We start from the raw sequence: 19,288 nt of genomic DNA on the forward strand, positions 1-19,288 counted from the left end.
TATACATAACGTTTTGTTTTTGTGTCCCGCGTTAGACCTCTCACCATCTGGTCACTTTAGCATATGACCAATTAGTGTATTGTTCTCGCAAAGGCAAAAAAGAATCGAGAAAAGAATGCTTCTCGAAATGATTCTACAAAACCACGCAAGCCATTAAACTTTTTACTAAAGAGTTATTTGTGAAATTTCGACGTATTCGCAAATAATATTATATTATAATATATTTTTGTATAATGTATGAATTTGTAAAAACTTATTTGTTATTTGAAAACTGTATAAAAATATGTAATATTCTCAAACGTACTCAAACATATAAAAAATTCATGATTTGAATTGCAGACATTTGAAATAAATCTGACCTCCCCGCATAATCGTTCGCAACTGATCTTTAATCTGAATACATTTGTTATTATCGACCAGGGCTCGGAAAAGTCATATTCAACTGAGGGGACGCATGTATACATCGGCCTTCGCATTCAATTGGAAATGAGTTTTTGCTCCATCCAGCAGTTTCTCTATTAACATAAATCAAAAGTGATTCGGGCCCTATTGTCGCTACGTTCTACGAAGGTCAGTTTGCTCACCGCTAGATGAACTTCAAGGCATATTTTAGGCAACTAACCGGTTATTACACGTTCAGATTACAGGTTCAGTTCTCTGCAATATAATTTCAATGGCAATAACTTTGACTCTAATGACAGCCAAAAATTACCTTGAACAGTTTTCGACGAGAAAGCAAACTGATAGGATAGAATTTTTAAGCTGCATGAAAGATGGTGAAAGATTGTGAAACAAAACTGTGCATATAAAACGGATGGTCTGTCTAAATATGCTCTTTTTCTCCCAAAATCAGCACGATCTTTCCGGACAACTCAATGTGGGATTTTTGAAAATTATAGTTAGCAACCGTGGGTTAGATTCCCGTTCTGGTCGGGGGAATTTTTCGTCAAAGAAATTTCCTCCGTCTTGCACTGTGGTCACGCCTATTCTAGAGCTTGCCACTCAGAATGCATTCGAGGCGTGTTATTTGGCATAGAAATCTCAACTAAGTACTAGTAAAAATGACGCAAGTAATACTACGTTGAAATGGCGAAATTCCTCTAGGAACGTTAGTGCCATTCAAGAAGAAGAAGAACGCTGGTTCTAAGTAAAAAAATCACTTGGGAATGAAATTAAACATTATTGTTTGTACATTTTTTACAAAGAAAAATGGAAATCTTGTTATGTGTACATCTTTCGCAAACATACTTTTGACATCTTTCACATATATTATTAGCTTTTAAGTTGCAGCAAAGTTGGATTTCAAAAAATTTTGCGTTTATTACAATGGGTTGCAATTATTCTGTCTTGCAGCTCTGTATTCGGCGGACAGCTTTTCTACTAATTGGCACAGGAACCCTTTCCGTTGATTAGACATATACTTTGTAAACCTGCATATGGCTTCTGACGGAAATAATTGTTCATCAACTGTTATATTTTGGTTGATAACAAGCCTGACTATTTTCAATGAACATGTCCCATAATTCCTAAATCAATGCAATTTTTTGTTTTGTTTGTAGGTGTAGGTTCTATGTGCATATTTTTTCTAAAAAAATGGAACTACTCTTGTGAGTATAAATAAACCAGTTTTATTTTTTTTATGTTGCTTTGTAAGTTCCACGAGCATGTAAAACCCTAATATATGCACGTATTTCCGGTATTACTATTGTCCAATCGTAATACGTAATACTCGTAATACTCGACAGCCTTCTTCTCCTTCTCCTGTGCATTTTTAATATGTTTCATAATATTTTTATCTATTATCAACAAGAATACTCTGATAAGATTATCTAACATAATGTTCGTTTTTGCGCAGCATGACGACCCTTTCACACCCTTGAAAGTAGATCGAAGCTTTCCAGGAATATCACCTTCGTCAAATTTTGACCACACAATACCATCGGTATCATCAAAGTCTGAACAAATTAGAATCTTAACCATTACTGAAGACACTTTCATGTTCATCATTGGTGATCGACTATTCATCGCTATCTTCAGTGTCAGATGTTTCACTTTGAATATAATCCGCTACATTTTCAGATGGTGGTTCAGAATTCGTTGTATCAGATTCTATATCGGAACAATCTTCATTTTTCAATAACACAGTTCTATTTCATTTCCCAAATTTATGCGTCAAAAAACATAAAATAAACAACTTTTTAGCACATGTATAGATGCATGAAGATTCTGACAACAAGGGCTACTTTAACTTTAGGGAAATTGTGACTTATCAAATATACACCCAAATCCACAATTTACCATGTACTTGTATGTTATCATGTGACGGTAATTGAAAAATAATACAAGGCAGAACTGGTGATATAAGAAATCTACGCAATTCTATGATAAGAGTCAGTAGATTATTTCAAATACCCAAGCAGTCAAAATGACTGCCTCTGGGCAATATAGGTATAACACATAGTGATGTACCGAAAATGAGGAAAATGAGGGGGGAGGTAACTGCTATTATCAATAAACACATTCAAGTGTTGTACAAAAAGTCACAACATTCTGAAATACTTGTGTCATTGAATACATAGTTGTTTTTCTTATTGAAATTTCAAAGCAGTCAAAATGACTTCCTTGGGCAATCTTGTGTTAACTACTGAAAAAAATCATATGGGAAGCAATTTATGAAAAATGTTTTTGAAAAAAATACAACTTTACATAAGATTTTCCTAATTTTTCCTGTATGTTGTCATGTTTCCTTCAATATGACTGTGAAGACATTTTTTCGTACAATTTGAAAACATCTGAAAAAAAACCCCTGGCATCCATGATTGAAACTCAACGAACGCAAAATTTGAAACGTCAACAGCAATTGAACGAAGAGGTTGCCTCGACATGCTAGGTTGAATCGCAAAAGTTGGTCCGACCTAAATTGCCAGTTGCCTAGTGTTTATGCTCCCATTTGGTTACAGATGCTCTCGAGTTTTTTGACATATTCGTTAAGTAGGTTTCCAACCTAGGTTGCCTTGTGTGTAGATTGCCTAAGATAAATACCTTGGCGATAGCGCTCGCGATGAATTGCTGCATTAGCACAAGGAAACAAATTGCTTGCGTATTTCTCTCGCAAGGGCAAGAATGAATCATAAATCAACCATCTTCAACTGTTTCTACATCATCATCCATCAGTTCTTTAAGACCCCTAAAGACCTCTATTGAAGAGTTATTTAGAATTTTTCGATGCATTCTAAAGTAGTATTCAAAATAATACAAAGCGAGTTAATTCTCATAAATTTTTGCTGGAAAGCTGAAAGCTATGTGACTAGACTAGACCTATGCGATCAGAATCCAAATTGATAGTGTTTCAAAGAAGTTTTGCTCATTGGCTTCAATTTGATATTTTTTTTTTATCCAAAATATATATTTTTATTAAGGCTCATATGGCGTCAGCCTAACGGGGCCGAGAGTTCAATATTTCGACAATGTTTGCTTACAACTATGTTAGTAATATGTAACCGATTACTCGCGGTTGGCTCGAGGTTAGTATTACAAGTGTTCTCATAATTGGTATGTTGCAGTCTTCGATGCTCTGTACGTGTGCCCGACACGGGATACCTCCTATTGGGATCCAATTTGATATGTTGTTCATCTGAATCAACAATTTGATATGTTGTTCATCTGAATCGGTTCAGTAGTTCAAAAGTTATGATTTTTTACAGAAAATCATTTTTGGGAAAAAGCGGAAAAAGTAGATTTTTCGAACCACCCTAACGAAAAAATAAAAAAATATGCAATATGCTAATATTTTGCAATAAAGAACAAAACTACCACTTTTCATAGAAATATGAGAACCACTATATCGGTTTGGGATGGAATGGCTGAATAACTGTTTTGATACTTGCCAACAATTAAAAAAATGAGATATCAAAAAACAGCTACGTAACAATTAAGATAATTCATTTTTTACATTTTTACATGTCAATTTCAGCCAGATCGATTCACTAATTTCTGAGAAAACGTACCACCAGTTATAGAGAGCATCCACGCGTTCTGCTGCCAACAGCATAATAATAATCCTTATATTGGCATCCAAAATATGAAAAATATATATCCGAATCCTACCTTCATCAAAAAGTTTCCGGAATCACCACCGTGTGGCGCTCTCAGTCACCCGTTTTGGCGTGTAACTAATCGGAATATATGGGGGGTATTTATTTTTTTTTTTGACGTGGGACTACGTCTAACCGGAGTATATGGGGGGTAAAATGAAAACCTAAGCACAGAACATGCAGAAAAAAAATGAAAGATTCCAAATGCTTATAACTCGAACATTTCTTACTGGATCGGAAAGATGTTTGCATCAATGGATACGGAATATTTCTACACTTCTATCGCAATTAATAAAATGTTATTTTTCATTAGATAAACAATTGAATAACTGTGAAATGTCAAGCGTTATCTAAACTGCCTATTTTTGATTGGCCCGATTTACGGTTTTTTAAACACAGACTTCAAACTCAATGTACTTGTGGAAATCCGCTTAGCAAATATACATGCAAGTAGAGGGTATTTTTGTTCCAACCGAGCTGTGTTTCCCTAACACGGACTTCAAAATCAATGTGCCTGGAAGAATCGATTCTGCAAATATATGAAAGTCGGGGGTATATTTGTTCCGACTGAAATGTGTTTCCCTAACACGGACTTCAAATCCATGGAGCGTGCGGAAATTGGCATTGCAAATACATGTAAGTCGGGGGCAATTTTATTCCGACTGAAATGAGTTTCCCTAACATAGACTTCGAATCCATGGAACGTGGGGAATTTGGTATTGTAAATACATGCAAGTCGGGGGCATTTTTGATCTGGCTGCAATGTGTTTCCCCAACACAAACTTCAGAACCAAGGTGTCTGGGGAAATTCGCATTGCAAATTCATGCAGGTCGAGTGTATTTTTCTTCCGACTGAAATGTGTTTCTCTAACACAGACTTTAAATCCAAGGAGCGTGGGGAAATTGGCATTGCAAATACATGCAATTCGGGGGCATTTTTATTCCGGTTGAAATGTGTTTACCTATTACAGACTTCTAAACGAAGGTGTCAGGAGAACTCGGAAATGCAAATACATGCAAATCGGGGGCATTTTTGTTCCGACTGAAATGTGTTTGTCTAAAACAGACTTCAAAACCAAAATGTCATTATACCAAACGTAAAAGGACTGTCATTAATTTTACTTGTAACGAAGAATATAATCTATCCAAATGCATGAATTGACCCCACATGGAATTATACAATCTTTTTACTCACAAAGCAAGTATATTGAATTCAATTGAATTCCGAAATTATTTCATTCAATCAAAAATTAAATCAATACAAACAAATAATTCCTAAGCTAAGGTAGTCCCACGTCAACCTTGCGGTTATATCATAGATATAACCCACCCATTTTTTTTTGTAGGTCGGCACATTGACATTCTATGAAATTTGTAGTGTGATAGTTTTAAATTTCCAAGAGTTACGTTGTATTGAGCACATCTGCTATTGTGCGTGCCACGATTTTGTACAATTTGCAAAATGGGATTGAATTTGCAACAACGAGTTTGTAGTAAATGTTGCGCTAAAAACGGTTTCAATGGAGCATTATGAGACGTTTGCATTTAGATAGTCGCCAAAAAAATACCAAATTAGTGGGCAAACAACTCGTGGATCTTGCATTATGATAATGCATCGTCACACAATGCCATCGTTATTAGTGAACATTTGGCTAAAAACGAAACGAATACCATTCAGCAACTACCGAATTCACTTGATTTGGCTTCCTGTGACTTTTTCCTATTCGAACGACTCAAGAAACGTTTCACGAAAATCCATTATTTTTCAACCATCCTGAGTAGGGTTCCCCATTAATGTCTTTAAAGGTGAAATCTGATCCAAAACCCATGTTGGCGGTAACTAATTTTGGATAATCCCTTATAAAAAAAGATGTTTCAACTGAAACTGACCATATGATATAAAAGTTTGCACCACATGTACAAAAATTATAGGAGGTTGTGTCCAAGATACGACCGCATTGTTGACGTAGAACTACGCTGTTATTTTATATAAGTCGCTTGTTTATACCTTCGGATATTATTCTATAATGCTGTGAAATTTTAGAAACAACTGCTTAGTAGAATAATCTCTGAAATGATATTTTCATTGTAGAATCAGTTGACGATAATTGATTGATGATTCATTCTTGCCCTCGCAAAACAATCGTATGTCGCAATTTATTTCATGTCAATGCATTGAAAATTTAGCTCGAAGGCTATTCCGGTGGCCTTTTTCGAAATTGACATAGACTCGGCTACAGTCGATTATATACATGTTGTACCAGCACCATTATTCCATATCTCATAACTACATCAATATATCTTTGGCACCGCATGTAAACAACAATGACAACACTTGCAAGTATCAAATATCATGCTACATGTTATTTAGTATTGCCTCAAAGGAATCGCACCTCTAGATATCGTTCGTACAAACTAACCAAGCACCAAAAAGCGTTCACCATAGCATGCATACAGAGCCATACATTGGTGGCTTGAAACTACTAGCAATATAAATATTTCTCATCATTTTGCGCTATTCTCAAAAGAAACGCTTCTGTTAATATTACTGGCCTCGAAAAGAGTTGCATTACTTTCTCATGCTCGAGAGAAGCGCAGCTGTCACACTTAGTGGAGGAAGTTCTGCTACTGGCAAGCAAAACCTAATCACATACAAAATTCCAGAACATTTACTTTCTTGATGACTAAACAAGAGAAATGAACTCTTTTTGTTAATAACAACCTCGAAAACAGTAGCAATGCTTCATTATGATCAATATTAGCGCAAATGCAATCCTAGTTGAAGGCAGTTTTGCGACTGGCACGCGAACCAAAATAACTTATAACATTCCAGTAAGACATTCAAGATGCTTGGTATTCCCCAAATAATTTTTGGTGCACAACCTTAACGTCTGCTTCGCCATAACGTCAGTTTAATGCATTGATGCATTCTCAAAGGCACCAACGAAGCCCTTATGAAGACGGAAAATAAACAATGTTAACTGCTTGGAAAAAGACTGAATTATGCCACACAGCTTGTACTCTGCTGTAACACCCATCGATGCGAATTCGCTGATGAATTTGTCAAGAGCGACCGCCTTCACCACCAGCGGGGGGAGCTTGATTTTGGTTGCTGCCTGGACGTTCACATTTTCGATCGACGTGCCGAAATCGCCTACTTCGCTGTTGTTCGGTGCGGTGTCACATTCGCGAAGGCTCGGTTCAGTGCGAGCGCTTTTCACTGCACCAACACCGCGTGCATCATTAAATGACGCTTACCTCGAAATTTTATTGGCCCTGGCAATGCGTTCGTTTTTTGTAGGGCTCGAGTCTGCCTTCCTCTTCTTCTTGCTCATCGCACACTACGCGAAGCGTCCAATTTATGACGCGGAAAGAAGAACACACGATACGAATAACGCGAAAAACGAACAGAAAAATCAAACGACGATTTCCAAGTTGGATTACCACTGGTGGGGTCCAATCTTAGATCGAAGAGCAGCGAAAGCAAAGTGAACTAGATTACTCAACAGTCCGATGCCGAATGAAAGTTTGCCTCAGCGAGATCCACTGTTTATACTCTAGGCAAGTATTCCCCTTCATTCCTCTTTTTTTCCTTTGTTCACGGAGACTTTAAATCCTACGATTTCCCCTCCGTTGGTCGTCGATAAGTTGCTCGTTATTGATAGCTCTGTTCGGGAAAGCACTCAAATGGACAGAACAAATGTATGGGAAAATAGAAACACTTAAAGTTTTCATGAATTTTAACCACTTACTAACCAGGGGATTCTAATGTATGGCATATTAAACAAATCTTACGGAATTTCCGATTCGTTTAGTACAGGGTGGGCCATTTAAAGTGGAAGCATCTGGCAACCCCATAACTTTTGACAGAGATGTCAGATTAACAAATGTCATACCGCGTTGGAAGCGTCATTTCAGTACAATTTTAACCATGGAACAATACACACCTAAACAACGCGCTGAAATTGTTCAGCTGTACATTCAAAATAACTTCTCAATTGTGTTAACTAAACGTGCGTGGAAAAATAAAAATAAAGTTAAAACATCGCCTGGAGACAACACTATACGTCGATTATATGCCAAATTATTATATGTAGTTAGAACAAATCTCCTTGGACCAAAATAAATGAATTTCAAAAAAAAAATTTAAAATTCCACTTCTTTACTTTGCTATTGCAAAAACAAATCCTTCCACTTTAAATGGCCCACCCTGTATGTAAATCGCCAAAATCCGTTCGCGGCAAAAATAGTTATTAACGTTAACTTTATTTCATAAAAACGTGACCTGTTTTCTGATTTGACACCCTTAATGAAAGACGTAGTTCTACGTCAAAAAAATCAATAAAATCGGGTAGAGTTGGAGGAGAATCGACTGTTCTGTGTTCTAATCACCGTAGAATTGCTCAATATTGAATGACAATGAATTTTAGTTAACCGGCGCATGAAAAAGCACATCACCGCACTTCATTGTACCCGAATATATGTGAACCACTAATTTTGTTTCCAAGCTGTTAACACACCACGCCATAACTTTCTCCACAACGGTTTGGTTTTTACCCTTCCCCAGCAACTTGTTGCAATTTGTCCCCCAGCGCTTGCGATTTCCCGCAAAAAAAAAAATAAACTGTGTACACTCAGATGTGGTTAATGATAATGATAAAGACGCTGCTGCGAAAATTGATGGAAACAACAAAAATGACTGAGTGGGAATTGTTACAAACCAAACCGCCAGACACAGAATGTTGGCTCGCAGGAATAAATTATTCAACCACTTTTCACGTGTTCGCTGTTGTATCCTTTCAGCTTAATTGTTCTGCAATGATCGTGGTGTGGATAAATTTTTGAATTATAGTGAAGTGTTACTTAAATAGACAGGTTTAAACAGAAACGATCACAATAATTTTGAGGTACAATTTGGAATTAGATTCATGTTCAAATTGATCTACTATAAGTTACCCCAACTTAACGCATCATCAATCAACAGGGAACGTAAACGGAAACAGATGAATGGAATTGACTATAGAGCAATTCTATACCTGAGTAATCAACCGTTGCTCCGATTTTCACCATTTTTTCTCAACATAAGGTGGCAACTACCTTAAATTACAATTTTCACTATCATATTACCAATTCAATTTATGCGCTCGATATCGAAGTGAACACTATAAAAAGTGTTTTTCGACACATTTGATAGAAATAGTGCCGAAATCACAAAATACAATGGCCAAGCTTTTACTAAAACCGGAACAAAGCAGTATACTACCATCAAATATCTCCAAATAAATCACGCAACTTCCGTCACATCTTCCTGACCCTGCGGCGATTGGGATGATTACCCACCAGCAATTACGCAATTAATTTGTTCTCTCCCGCCGGCAATTGATTGCTTCGCGGTTGGACATGTTCCACGAGAATCAAGCTCGGAATGAAGATATCGGAACCTCTTACGGTCGCTACGGCCGTCGAGTAATCTTATCCCTTCCGAAGCAAACCAACCCGTCGGCCTCTAAACTATATAGTGTAAACCTCCTAACGAGCTCCCTGGCACAAATCTGTGGATTAATTAACTTAGCACTAATCTACTTGCGTCCGAAAAGCATAAACACCAGAGGTCCTCGATCCAATTAAGCTAACGTAGTTTGTCGGGGCCCAGTCTAGGGGCTCCAGTGTAGAACGCAATTAATTGGACCAAATAGAAGCTCCGCAGAATAACAAACTTTAACGAAAACGACGATGGCGACGATGATGATAATGAGGGTGGTGACGGTGGTGGTGGAGAGGTGTCGGAGGTGACGTTACGTAATCCGCTTGGATTAGGTAGTGGAGCAAACAGAGAAGCCAATGCAACTTGCTTCAGCACGATTCCGAGGAAGTTCGTAACGAGCAGGAATTGCCGGTTCCGTCGGTCAGCCAGGGAAAATCTCACCGAGCGAGAGTGATTCAATTGGAATGTTCTTTTCATGGGGACATAAGCCTCTCTTCTGTGTTTTTCTCAGGAGGAGGAATTTTAACGATTCAGGGCCATTTTAGGTTCCGTTATGAATGCAAAATGAATGGCTGTGTTTTCTTTGGGATTGCAGTCTTTGAAATTGTAAGAATCTGCGCTTGCATTGACTCACTAATTCGCACACATTGAGGAACATAGAAGGACATAGCACTACATTATAATAAGAACGAAGTTTGTTTTTGTGCTTTAGAGTAATAGCAAGGTAAAATAAAAACGGATACACAGTGATGGGCGCAAAAAAAATCCACCCCATTCGAAATCAAAGTGTTCCATTATTAAATGTTTTGACGTAGGACTACGTCAAAATTCATTTCTATACCGTAGTGTAAAATCAAAGTTTCGAAAACGAAAGCGCTACGCCGGAGACCGAGATTTTGAGCGTTAATAGCTCCTAAACAACCGAACGAAATGGTATGATAAACACTTCATTTGAAAGATAAAATGTCTACGCGTTATATACTTGTTACTTTTTCATTCAAAAACTTGTTTAAATAGTTTTGAAATTGCTTTCAAAACAGGCTATTGAAATCACCAATCGGTATATAAGCGAGTGCCACTCGGAAATCCACTCAGTTATAATTGAACATCGATTGGAGCATGTTGTCGCTTTCCTGGTGAAGCTAACTTCACCAAGAGCCTATTTGTGCATCTTAGGCCAGAATGAAATCCATCAGGAGGAGAGTGATGCCACAAACGGATCTGCTTGAAACATCGGAGCAGCCCCCACACACACACATACACGCGCGGAACTATTTTCGTTTGGTTGCCATCCAGCGTCGAGAAGATTCCGGAAAGATGTTATCGTTGCTGAAGAATAATCTACCAGTTCCCCTGGGAATTGAAAAAAAATTCAAGCAAAAGAGCTTGTTTCAATGTTTTCTAACCATATAATACTGCGGCCAAATACATTTGGTTTTGTGATTTTTCAATTTCAAGTAACACCACGTCTTTCGGCAATTTATTAGAGATGCAATGAATCTTAAAAAGAAATTGCACTGGCAACGATGTTTGCTCAACAATTTCTCAAACAAGAAATGGGTATTGTGAGAAAGGATGAGCGAACGCAAAAATTATGAAGACTGATTTGATGCAACAGATATATTGTCTATTGGAAATAGAATACAAATCATATCACAATACAAGCAATGTATTATGTATCATACAACTTTCGTGTGATTACTTCTTTTGCTAAATATTGTGCCTACAACGCAACGCTCTCATTTTCGAAGTCCCCCAAATATTCATTTATTCATTCAATCAGAATTGATTCAGATGAAACTAAAAACAAATGATCACTAAATCAACGATATTCCTACGTCACCCTTGCAGTTATACCACAGATATAACACACTTCCTGTTTTTTTTTTCAAACTTTTCAATACTACGTAAAAGTAGATAATTAGTAGATCGTTTTTCCATTTCAGTATCGTTGATTTTTTTGTTTAAGAAAAACAAAAAATGACTTTTGTTCCTAAATGCATTTAGTGTATCACATAAAAAAAATCCACTTCATGGTTTATTTAAAAAAAACTTTATTTAAAAAAAAAATTGTTTGTTTTTTTGTTGGTATTGCTGATCATCAGTCGCTTTTTGGCGAACTAGCTCTTTAGGTCCCGTTCCATCAAGTGTCGTCGATCGGTGCGATCGGGAAGGTCCAGATCCAACCTTTCTTCAATCGCCCGATTGGTCGTTCGTCCATCCCGGATGATTAGCAAGTCCGTTCTTACATCAGTCTTACTATTCGGTCCTCTTCCCGGTCGATCGGCCACGGTTCCGAGCTTCTGATGCTTCCAAATGACTGCACCACGGCTTACCCCAAACTTCCCAGTAATGTTTCGTTGAGACTCTTTACGCTGGAAGTCACGCGCAAACTAAATCAACAATACAGAAATGCCAAAATGGTTTACTAATTACCTACTTTTATTTAGTATTGACTGGAATACCGAAAGTTTGAAAATACTTTTAATAAAAAAAAGTGTTCCATTTGCCTTCTAATGGGGGTGGATTACTTCTGTACCTATCACAGTGTTGCCATACGTACAGATTTATCTGGAAAGGTACAGATTTTTCCGTTTTTTGGTACAGATTCTGTACGGTGCAGAGTACAGATTTTCGCCAAAAAGCACAGATTGGTACAGATTTTCTCTGCGTATGAAATTTCTTACATTTGGATAAAGCAATATTAAGGTACATGACGACTTTTACGTCGCGGTATCGCCTGGTTTTCAGAAAAACTATGTACAGGAAAACTTCGATATAACGTACCCTCATTATAAAATACACTCGATATAACGTCACTCGATGTACGTTATATTTTACCTCGATATAACGTACACATTTCCAGAGTGTAAACTGCCTTAATCTCGCAAAATGACGTAAGCGCCAGAGGTAAGAATTTTCAGTACGAGACTTTTTGTAAAATTGCATGTATAATCAGCATACGCGTACATTACGAAAATCTGATCTGTACAAAATGTGTATTGTTGATGGAAAAACAGTTTTATTTAAGCTATGCCACCAACGCCAGTTTGTTGTGAAAACAGCAAATTTAAATCGCTATTTCCACAACCGATTGGCGTTCATCCGTCAAAGTATGCGAGAATCTGTTTCCAATTATTTTCTCCAACATGCTGCCGTTGAGCGAAGCATCAGGAAGCATCAGGGAGAAGAATTCACACACTTTCCCAACTTTATAGCATGAGTCGAGCAGGTTAACGTAGTTGAGAACCCGATTGTAATAATTATGGACAGCACCGATTTTTTCGAATTCAAAATGCAATTGAAACCATCCGTGTTAAATAACATAATGCCGTCCGAAATTATCCGAAGTAAAACAGATACAGTTTACGCGAGGATGTTTTGAGTTTTGTTACAAGATGTGTTTCGTTTCGTTTGGAGCATTTAGAAGAGTGCAGCTGTTCACCAAATCCGACATTTACTCCTCAATCAACACTCAGCTTCAATTTACCCGAAAGAGAAATTGAACAGGCGAGGAAAGTAAACATCGTCAAGAAGCTTTGTCCCTTGATGCCTGAAGAAATATAAAAGTACATATTAGGGAAACCTTGTAATCAACAATTAAATTGATGAGTTTGAACTATTTAGTTCTAATCTTTATGAGCTATATGTGAGAACAGCAATACACTTCAATCTAGAATAAACTTTACTTTAAGATGAGTTTGATGGTTTTGTGAGCTTCTTAGTACATGATTTGTAATTCTGAAACAAAATTGCTATTATAAATGTAACATTACATGGGGATGGACTGTTTTTGATTAAAATATTTCGGAAAAGTGTTTTTTACAAGAAAGAATGCATGTGACTTTTATTCTGCTAAACGTTCATTACGGAAGATGTTGTTATGTGAAATTTGCTGTCCCTGCTCGTTCATCGTACTCTATCAGAACAGATAAAAAAAATCACATCGTTTCATTATCAAGCTACGTCACAACATATAAAAAATGGCGGTTGCGCCCCATCACAGTGGAAATGGCGCTTGCGCCACTCCGTTTTCAAGCTTTTACGGGGTAATTTTTTCAGATTTCTGTAAACTTTCACAGTTGTTTGGAAGGATTTGGTATTCTTTATCGATCTATAACAAAAAACGTAAAATGTTCATGTTGGCGCTTGCGTCACTTTGCGAGATTACGGCAGTAAAGGACAATTTTTTTGAATATTTTGTTCTGAAAGGACGATGAACTATGTGTATTGTGATGCTAAAACATGTTTTGTACCTTTAAGCATTCTCAAAATACAGCTGGTTTTGTGATTCCGGATTCTAAATGAATCAAGCTTTAATCAACAGTACGAAGGGAAACTATAAAAGCTGTCTACTATAAGACTATACTCAAGAGAAAGGCTGGCTTCGTCTTCTAATTAAATTTATTCATTAACTTTACTAAAACAGCAACACAATAATGTGTTATAGGCTACGTTTGTAGGTTCTTTATTATGCTTCGATATAACGTACAATTCGATACAACGTACAATTTTGAAAGCGAAATGTACGTTATATCGAAGATACCCTGTATAAGCATCATCAAATACACGAGTGATTTGCAAAGGCGTCGTACACAAATTACGTAACGCTAAAAATGCGATTTTTGGATGTTTTTGCTATAAAAAGTGCTCTGCCATAAAAACAAAAATCTGAAAACACCTGATCCAGTGTCTAACTGAGAGAAACATGGGCTGGTATAAATTGATGTTAATCAATGGCGGCCGAGTGGTTAGCGTCACACCTATCATGCCGGGGGTCCGGGTTCGATTCCCGTTCTAGCAGAAGGATTTTTCGTCAAAGTAAATTGTTCCGGCTTGCACTGTTGTTACGCGTGTTCTAGATCTTGCCACTCCAGAGTGCATTCAAGAGGTGTCATTCGGCATAGAAATCTCAACCAAGTACTACTGATAAAATTGCCGTAGGTAATGCTACATTGATAAGGCAAAAGTTCCACTGGAACGTTAGTGCCAGTCAAGAAGAAGTTCCCGAAATACGTAATCCTACGTCAAAAATCAAATAATCTATATACAGTAAAACCTGTTTTTGTGCGATTTTTTTTGTGCGTTTTTTTTTTTGTGCGATTTTTTTTGTGCGGTATATGAAAAGAAGCATATTTGACGGAGTTATCGTCCATTTAGTTTTTGTTCGATGGTTTATATGCATTTCAGAGCGAAAAAAGCATATTTGTGTCTCAATTATCCACTTTTGAAATCATTCCCTTCCTCCCATCAAATGCTATACAGTAAAACCTGTTTTTGAGTCAAAAAAATCCCAATTGCAGTGGAAAACTGATATTTCCTTCAACTCAAACGGAATACAAACTTTCATTCGAATCAAAAATACTCATGTTTTGTCATTTGTCGATTTCATTTGGAATTGCTCTTTCAGCAAATATTCTATGTGAACTTCCTGGATAAAATAACTGTCGCAGAAAACTCCGACCAAATCATGGACTCTTCGGTTGGGCAACGTGATGCTAAAGTTATTTCTACGTTGGTATGCTGAAAGTAATAGCTCTATCTTCAAGTACTCCGATGAATTTCTGATAGTATATCTTCAGTATTTAAACTTAAATGTTTCTAGCACTTCTTCCATTGATCTCAGTACTTCTTCGAGAAGATAACTGTTGCCACGACAAACAGAACCTCCTAACTACTATATCTACTATATCTCGTAGAACCATACGATGAAACTAATTTCAGGGCAGAACTATAGTCTTGCTGCAAGTGATTTTTACTCTCATAGGAAAAATCTTCAACCCTAACTACCCTCTATCGCAGCGTCATCGCAGTGTTCTACCCGCGTAGCGTGCACACCATTAATACCATCCTGACGTATATCTCTCTCTCCCGAGAAGGCGGGCTGCGAAAAGTACTTTCTGATGGAATTACATATTAATATTGTAGCGAAGTGAAGCGGCGGATCGACCCAGGAGTGGCATCGCGCTCGAATACATCTTATTCCAACCCGACCGCCTCGCATGCTTATGTGACGCGTACCATATGCTGTGTGTACATATGCTTACTTACCAAGAGAGGCAAATACCCGACGGATGATAAATGATCTTTATTGGAAAGCTCAATATTATAATGTGTGCTCATAATCGTTGCATTTTGCGCCGGGAAAAAAGGGAGTGGAAATTTTCTACATCACATCGGGACGAAAAGGGAGTGACGATGAAACTTATTTTTTTGTTTTATATTACTGTCTTGCTAGCTCGTCATGTGTTCAGCAAGTTGAATCATTTCAGCGCTTTCATCGATTCGATGATGGACTGAGTATGTTCCCTATGAGCAACCCAGATGTGCCAATCCATCAATGTTGAATGTTACGCGTTAACCATCCGATACTTGTAAATGGCGTGTTAAGAGTTCCTCTTGTTAAGCAGTACGGTTGGACAGCAATTAAAAGCAACGATTTTCCGCTTTGACTCTAGTTTTTATAGTTTGTTTATCAGGGCTGCATGAATGTGATGAAGAATCGAAAATATATACATAGCATTAGAGACATCTTTAAATCCGCAAGACATTTCATTTGTGAGAACTTCCAGTAACATTTTAGCTGTTAATTTATTCGACCTTCTCTCTGTCATTAAAAAAGGTATCATAAATTTTATCCTCTTCCAGCTACCACACACCAAATAGGAAATTCTTCTCGGAATGTTGAATGTCAATTATAATTTGTTAAATAACATACGAAGACCCATATTTTTTATTGTATATACTGACTGTATGTCATCAAGAAATATAGAAACTAATAATCTAGTACCAGAATCGTTAGCAATGACTACAACACCCTAACTAGCGTTGGCAGAAAAAAAATCATCTTGGGCAAAAATGATCTCATTTCATTTGGGATTGTGCCAAAAAAATCCATACGACGTCAATGGGGATCGAACCAAGGCCGACTGTCAGCGCTAGTATATAGAAGCGTAATAATATTACACCTCATCCTAGAATGAAGTTGGAAAGTGTTTTCTAAGAGGATAACATGAACGAGAATATATATTTCTCTGTCTGGGCCGTGTATTTGGCAGACTGTACGAGAAGCTTCCATATGCTTTCATTTAAATGTGTCTCCTGTTTCGCTCGCTCATATTGGCTCTAGCATATATATTATACAAATGATATACATCCATTGGGGAGTAGAACATTTTCTGTTATTCAGCTCATTTAATGTAATAAATTGGGATACCATAACATGTGCTAAAAATTAACTTTGGGTGTAGAACTGTTCACATCAACCTCCAACATTTTTAGCTGGAAGCTAAGTAGAGTTCTTATATTTATTGATATTGGTTCCAGACAAAGAAAATAACAACGATGACTGCTCGAAATCTATTTTTTTTTTTGCTATCCAGAAGAAACAAACTCACGCTGAATAGACCACCTACCTTATAACCGAAATGTGATTATTTAGCCAGCGCTCGTATTAGGTCAGTTTGGTCCGGGTTTTTGGTCGGAATTCGAAAGCATCCATTCAAAACGAGTGAAAGGCATTCCATGTAAACCCCCTATTTGCTTCCTCTATTGAACGATTTCTTTCATTCGGGGAAGCATTTGCAAAAGTAAAAGGCTTTTCAAGATTCTAAAAACCATATTGTTGCCCCCGGCTTTTGGACCTTCTGGCAGGGAGATGTGTTTTGTGCATCTGCCCGTCCAGCAGCTTCGGTTTCATTTAGTCGCCTTTTAAACGATGTCCATCATCTCGGTTCATTGAAAGTGGAAAGCGGAAAAGTCAAACAAATGGAGACGACAATAATAGGTCCCAGAGTGAGTGTTCCTCCCACACCTCGCAGCCACCCAGTGCCGTCATCTCCGCTGGCAAAACCAATTGTGTGAACGGCTTTTTCACGGAACGTGGTCAGACTTACAGACTTTCGATAGCTCACATAGGCACATGGGGAAGTAGGAAAAAAATCTTTCCCCATTATTCGAGCAGGCTTGGGAAACTGGACATTTGAAATAACTTTTTTTTTCAACTTTTAATTAAAAGTTCAAATTAGCTTGAGAGTTCATTTTCCACTGAAAAAGAAACGAGAAGCAATGAAACATGGAGGATATGCTTAGATGAAGTAATTAGGGCTGTTTGCTCACATGAGCAGCCATAAATAGATATAATTCAGAGAAGATAAATCAATACTGGGAATGGTTCATTCCTTCAAGCTTAGAACCAAAAACAATCTCGTGTTACATATTTGGTAAACTATGCCGCTCCCAGTATTCCGAGCAAAATAAGTACAATTAATTTTTCTTCCTACGCATAACATAACATGTTTGTATCCATCGCTTCGGGGATACGGAACAAAATAACACAAATTTCATTACTCGTTCAATTTTTCCTTCAATCAATCATCGCTGTTCGATGAAACAAATAAACGAAATATCCGAGTAAAGCACACTGTATAAGTAGATCAAAAGAAGGAAGATTGTTTGCCGCCGACATCCTTCGTAATCCTTTCCCTTCCATAAGAGGGCGCTAGTTTGAATTCGCTATTCCTAAATTGGTTTCTGCTTCGCCTGTTGAGCCAAACTATCTCATCAAATTGATGCGTTCGAATTTCGCTGCAGACACAATGTCCGCCGCTTACAAGGAGAATCCGAAAGCAATATCGTTTCACCCTTCGCGAAACGAGAAAGCGTGGGCGTTCTTTCCATCCCTTCGAAGCTCTGGGCTGCTGGAAGAGTTCTTTCTTCCATTGCAAAGAATGACGCTTTCGCTAAACGCCCTTTCTACCAGCTTCACGAACGAGTATATTGAGAGCCAACCATGCTTACATGTAAACGGTAGCTGGAAAAAAGCCTGACAGTCACCTGAAGATGTTGACGTTAGCTGGATCCAGCCGGTCAGGCAAGCGTGACTATACATGGGGAAGAAACCCTAATATTTCCTATAATGCAATAGGAAGCCCAATCAGCACTAGTTTAAATTCTGCGCTATGATTCTTGGGAGAAGCCAAAAAAATGGAACTATCCTCTGGTTGTGGGAGATGTTTTTACCCACGAGTGCACAACGGCAAAAATGCTGATGTAGTTTTCTGGTTCATCGACGTTCGATTCTTCGCTGGAAACTGAAATTGCTGTCGGGTTACATGCAGTGCTATCACAATATGTTTGTTTGTGTTATTTCCTTTTGTTATGTTATTTCCTGGTGTAACAATGGGATATTTGTATTTAATACTACAGGAGACTAAATCATTAGGGACAGCACAGTTTTTTTGTACAGGGTCTTTCAGAGTAAACGGTCACGCAACAAATTTTAATAACTTCTGCAACAGTGAACCGATTTTTATAAAAAAATAAAAAAAAATAAAGCTTATTTTAGGACATTTTCGATGTGACCACCCTTTTTTCGATAACGCGTCTCAAACGGTGAACAAAATTCTTCATGCACAACTCTAACATTACGACTTCGATGCTGTTGAAAATCCGAGTTATTTTTTCTTTTAGTTCCTCCAAATTTTGTGGCTTATTAACATAGCAACGGTCGTTCACGTACCCCATAGAGGAAGTAATTGATGACGAGAAATGTTGAAATTCTTACCATAAGAGGACAAAGTTTCATTAAGGCTTCGGTTGCTCGAGTAATACGATTTCGCCCAAAATACACGTTCTTGTAAATTGCACATCTTGACACTAAAAACCATCCGATCAGACTGAACAAGTAGCCGAATATTATCGTCCCGAA

This window comes from Toxorhynchites rutilus, chromosome 3 (genome assembly GCF_029784135.1).
Source record: "Toxorhynchites rutilus septentrionalis strain SRP chromosome 3, ASM2978413v1, whole genome shotgun sequence".
In the NCBI taxonomy this organism is placed as follows: Eukaryota; Metazoa; Arthropoda; class Insecta; order Diptera; family Culicidae; genus Toxorhynchites; species Toxorhynchites rutilus.